We start from the raw sequence: 6000 nt of genomic DNA on the forward strand, positions 1-6000 counted from the left end.
TTGGGCTTTGTCTGAATCTGTAGCACAGTGTTGGGGCACCTACCACCATCAAGGCGGTGGCAGGGTGGGTATATGTGGCTGGACATGTGGAGGTCCTGAAGGCTTTCCTGTCTTTTGCTGACCCTGTTGGCTGGTGACTTTCTGACGATGTGTTAGGGACAGCATTTTAATCTCCGTGACATGTAGGAATACAGCCTCACTGGCTGGGGTTGTTCCTCAGGCCATTATAAAGGTGAAGTTTACCTTCAGACTCTTTTAGTCACAAGTTACAGAAACCTGTTTAAATTGGCTCAAGTAAAAAGGGGATATTTGTATCAGGATATACTGGTGTCTCAAGGAACCCAAGGACAAGAAGGGCAAGTAGTCTTGCGAGGGCCTGGAACCAGAACAAACACACGTTCCAAACAGACATCCCATTTCTGAATCTGCCAGCAGAGAATGTCGGAATCGTCTACGACCCAGCTGGGTCTGACCCATTCGGTGAAATGGGGTAGTCCCAGCCCAAGAAGGGACAGGGAGACAGACTTGACAGCCAGAAAAAATACCCTATTGTATACAAAAATTAAATGTGTGATAAAGCATAACAAATAGGAAAGATTAGTCAACAAATGGTGCCAATAGCACTTAGAAGTTCATTTTACTTAATACACCAGAATAAACTCCAAACTAATTAAAGGGTATACATTTTAAAATAGTTCTTAGAAGTATACCAGAAAAACTAAAATGAAATATCACTTAATGTTAATTGAGATTCTAATGAAAAAAGGGAATAGGTTCTAAGCTCAGAAAGCACAGAGAAAAATAACAAAGAAATGTTGACATCTACTGAGTGCTTAATTATGGTCAGTCTCTATTTTTAAGCACTTTGTCCACATAATCTAATATATCTTTCAACCTTATGAAAATGGTATTCTTATTCTCATTTTTAAAGATGAGTGAACTATGGCAGAGAGATATTAAGTAACTTGCCCAAGATCACACAGTTCGTGGCAGAGCCGTTTTACCTGGAACTGTCTATCCTGAAAGCCAATGCGCTAATCCTCCATATCGTAAGGTCTCCTTCATATACATTTAAATGGGTTTAAAAGGGCCAAGTTCATTCACTCATTCATTCAACATGTATTTATTGAGCTCCCACTAAGGGATGGACACTGCTCTAGGCCCTGGGCATACAATGATGAATCGGGCAGGCAAGCCACCTGACCTCAGGGAGCTTATGGTCTAGACTCTAGAATCTAGATAAAGTACATACTATTTTTTTTTAATGAATAAATAAACCAGAGAGTTTCCGACTTCGGCAAGTACTGTAAAGAAGAAAATCTAGAGCTCTGTGATGAATACTGACTTAGGTAGATCGGGTGCTTGGGGAGAGCTAGGGGACGGAGCCTGGATGCTGGAGGAGACACAAGGCATTGGGGAACAAGAAGAAGCCAGAAGGACTCAGATTCCGGGCTAGGGTGGATTGTAGTGCCATTTACTAAGATGGGGAAGAACAGCAAAGGTACAGCAGGTTTAGGGAGCAATACTGAGGGTCCCATCTCAAGATGTGTTAAATGTGAATGGCCCATTAGGCATCCAAGCTTGCCTTACAACTTCTAATACGTGCATAGCAAATATCACAAAGTGTTCAACTTGGATACCTTGACAAGAAAAACACACTGAACTTCCAGCAGATGTGTGGGCAAAAGACAATTTAGAAAAGGGAAAATATAATCAATAAACAAACCTGGGAAAATATTCAGTCTCACTAGTAATCCAAGAAATGAAACTTGAAACATGAATGAAGTAGTATATTTTTAAGTACTAAATTAGAAAAAAATTTAAAAACAACACCCAGTGGAGCCAGGGTGGAATTGGTACTCTTCTTCATACACTGATGATGACATTGTAAAGTGGCACAAATATTTTAGAAAGTAATTTGCCAAGGGTCATAAAAATTCTTATATCCTTTGACCCAGTTTTTCTGCTTTGGGAATTCTCCCTTTAGGAAAAGATACTGTGTGCCCATGGTATTTAGCACGGAATTATTAAGAGTGAAAATTCAAAAACAGAAACAAAGCAGCAGGGAAATGGTTACATAAATTATGGTAAATCTACTCCGCTAGAGCCCCATGGCTGCTGGTTTGCCTCCAGTAATGAGTGAGGAAAGTTCTTCTTGGTGGCTAAGGTGATCCAGTAGAAACAGAGCAGGCTGGGAGGCCACAGCCTGCCTCAGGTGTCCCGAGAGGCCCAGGCCTGGCTGGAGGGACCCTTCAGGCCTGGTCCCCACAGCCGGGGCACCTGGGAGGACGGAACCACTGTAGCTCCTGGGACTGGCTGGAGTCTCTGAGATGCCACAAGGTGAGAAGGGAGGAACCCACATCCTGCAAGGCCTGTGCCCCATTTCTACCTCAGGTTATGGAACTTCTGATAACACCTGTGTGGCTGCAGAGACCTTTCCCCCGAGATGCAGATAGAGCTGGATGACCTCTGTGGCTCAGCAGGGGGCCCCGGGCCCCTCAGTTTGCCTTTCTCGGTGCTGTGTCTCTGACCACCCTACGCTTTGCATGGGCTTTGTCATGAAACACCTGAAATCACAAGTGAAGTGGCTCAAGGTCATCGCCCTTAAGCTGCTCAGCAAGCTGTTTAAATGTGAGGCAGAATGTCACACCATTGGTTCCTAGGCAATTTCCTTGGTGACCACTAAAGCCGGCGTGGAATGCATTCTCCAGTCTCAGCGGGCAATCTTCTCGGGGGGAGATTTCCTAGGAGTCAGATGACCCCCCGTTTTTCCATGCGTGTGAGGAGGAGGGAACCCAAGCCCTGTCTCCAGGAGAACCTTTGTTAGCCCAGCCCCTGACCCCTCCGAGCAGCTTAGGCCTAGGGCACTTCAAAAGTGACCCGAGGAGGTAAAATGGACCAGAGAATGTGGCCAAGGGCAGGGAGGAGTCTCAGAGGAAAGCCCCATCACAGCACAGCGAATCAGGAATCCGGGATCACCTCTCACTCCTTCCCATGATCCCTTGGAGACACTCCCGTGTCCACGTCAGACGGCACTCGGGAGCCTCCCTGCCCCCCGGACCGGACCCAGCTTGCGTCTCAGGGGTGGCAGCACCTCTGCCGCCAGCCTGCGGGTGGAGCTGTGCCAGGAGGCCACAGCGGCCATGCAGTGGAGCAGCCCTAGCTGAGAGCACGAGAACTGGGCGCTGCACGCTCGCTGCATCCCCTGCTAACCCACTCGGTCTCCAACATTCTCTGGAATCAGCTGTGCCCACCTGTCTCGAGGTTCCATCAACCAGGAAAGCAATAGACCTCCTAGACACACAGCTCTGTGGCCACACACCTTACCCTTATGGAGGGCCTGATGCAGATGCCCAGAGCTTGCCTTAAATATGTGCTAACAATTTCCCTGATATGAACTTTGAATACTTGGTGTATTGCCCTTCTCAGCCCCAACCTCGCTCAAACACCCAGCACGGGGCAGGCTGCAGAGATCTCTTCAGAGGTGCCGATCGTTGCTTTTCACTCACCCCTCCCACCTCCAGCCCCGTCACTGCTGAATGGATCCATCTGAGCTCATAATTTAGCTCCAGGGCCCTGCCCCTGGCTACAGCAGTTTGGACCAAATGGTGTATCTGAATGTCGGCCAGCAAGCTGTAGCTGCAGCTCCAGCCCAAGAGGGACTGGTCAGATTTCTCTCTGGATTCATCCAGCATCAGGAAACTGAGGGCTCCGGCAGAGAGTCCAGAGCTCCAGGAAGATGGGAGGCTGACAGAGGAAGAGTGCAAAAGGGACAAAAGGGCCTCTATAAGAAGCTGAAGGAGGGGACTTCCCTGGTGGCGCAGTCGTTAAGAATCCCCCTGTCAATGCAGGGAACATGGGTTCAAGCCCTGGTCCAGGAAGATCCCACATGCCGGGGAGCAACTAAGCCCATGCGCCACAACTACTGAGCCTGCACGCCTAAAGCCCACAACAAGAGAAACCACCGCAATGAGAAGCCTGCGCACCACAACGAAGAGTAGCCCTCGGTCTCTGCAAATAGAGAAAGTCCGCGCAGCAAGAAAGACCCAACGTAGCCAGAAATAAATAAATAAATTTATTTATTTATTTATTTTAAATGCTGAAGGAAGCATCTGGTTCCCCACCAGCGGTGGTCAGCCGGCAGGAAGAGAGATCTTCCTTACAAGCCCTTTGGAGTGACTGCTGTCCTAAATCTTTATGACTCCGAGCTGTGTTCCAATGCTCCCAACAAGGGGAATCCCAAACTAGAGGCCCCGTCACCCAGAAACGTGCAACTGATCCGTGTGGGGCTCACAGGGCACAGGTATTAGGAGCATCCCCTATGGGCGGGTCTGACCGACTTCCTCAGACACCAGAAGGAGGAAGCCGGTGCTTCCTGTTGTCTCACTTCTGTTCTTGCTCAGCGCCGACTGTCCACTGGGCTTTCAAGGCTGAAGGCCCCACGACCATCCTGATACCCTCGCTAAAGCCACAGCTGTGTCCTCAGCCTCCCTTTTGACAAACCACATAATCTGTATGGCTTGGGTGGTCTATTTTTACCCAGGTTTGTCTGGATTCCATGCTGCACCAGAATCACTAGAGGAGAAAGGCTGCTTATTAATCATTTCTTCACTTCCAGGTCTCACCCCAGGCATAGTGAATCAGAATCTCCAGACCTGGAGTCCTGAATCTGTATTTTATAATGCTCCCAGAGGATGCTGATGCACAGCCCAGGATGGGAACCACTGAGCCAGGCCAACTCCATCTACTCCAGAGGTGGAAACAGGCCACGGGAGGGGAGGTGTCTTGCCTCGGCCACTCAGCTTTTAGTGGTAGTGGTGGCTGGGTGCTTTCCTCTCTAAACAAGGTGCATTTCCAAACGAGATTCCATTTGTGTGGTCACCTGGGTCTGATTTCTCTTTGGGAGCACACGTGGGGGAGAGGAAATGGACAAGGTGACATTTATTTCACACTCAGGACCTGGGCCCTGGACCCACCTCATTTATCCACACCCCTGGGGAGATGTACATACATGTGTATTGATATATAGCTTCTTTTTTTTTTTTTTTTTTTGTGGTACGCGGGCCTCTCACTGCTGTGGCCTCTCCCGTTGTGGAGCACAGGCTCTGGACGCGCAGGCCCAGCGGCCACAGCTCACGGGCCCAGCTGCTCCACGGCACGTGGGATCCTCCTGGACTGGGGCACGAACCCTTGTCCCCTGCATCGGCAGGCAGACTCTCAACCACTGCGCCACCAGAGAAGCCCAAATATATAGCTTCTTAATCATGCAAAAGGAGGACAGAAAGGATACCACTTAGACAGACTTTCCATTTCTTGAGCTATTTCTTGTTACTGGATGTGGTTTCCCTGCTCAATTCCCTAAGGCTCATAACAATAGAAAGTAAACATACACAAACCTCGGGCACTGACAGCACCCCCTGAAAGGGAGTACTGCTACTCCCCAACCCTCGAAGGAACCAAAAAAACAAGACAAACCTGGAGAAACCCTGGTAAAGCCCCAAGGGCAGAGCAAGACCTGTTTCGTTCATCACTGAGTGTGTCTTCAGGCTCGAGCACAGTGTCCAACGTACTGTGATGTTCACTAGAGACCTGTCAATCAATCAAATTTCCAGCTTTTTATTGCTCCCATTAACCCAGCTTTATCGATCTCTTCTATTCTGTTAGCGTCAGCGATCCCTCCGGACTCCGGAATGAAGGGGTGTCCTGTAAGGCATGAGCAATACCTGCTTCTAGAACTTTGCAGAGGTGATTTCCCTTTTGCCCAGCCATGACAGATCTCTCCTCCCTCCAAACTGCTGCGTTCCCCGCCTCCTGAATGGCCCCTCCCTCTCTAGCCAGGGAGCACTTGGTCGATGATCTCACCCACTGTACTAGCTGGTTCTACCTCTTCAACAGGTCTCTCTTACATTTCCTCTCCCCTCTGTGGGCCTCAAGTCACACTTGGCTCCTCCCCAAGCCATCCTCCCTCCACTCACTTCTTCCCAAAGGGCAAGTATGTTG

The sequence above is a fragment of the Mesoplodon densirostris genome, chromosome 2, assembly GCF_025265405.1.
Source record: "Mesoplodon densirostris isolate mMesDen1 chromosome 2, mMesDen1 primary haplotype, whole genome shotgun sequence".
Taxonomy (NCBI): Eukaryota; Metazoa; Chordata; class Mammalia; order Artiodactyla; family Ziphiidae; genus Mesoplodon; species Mesoplodon densirostris.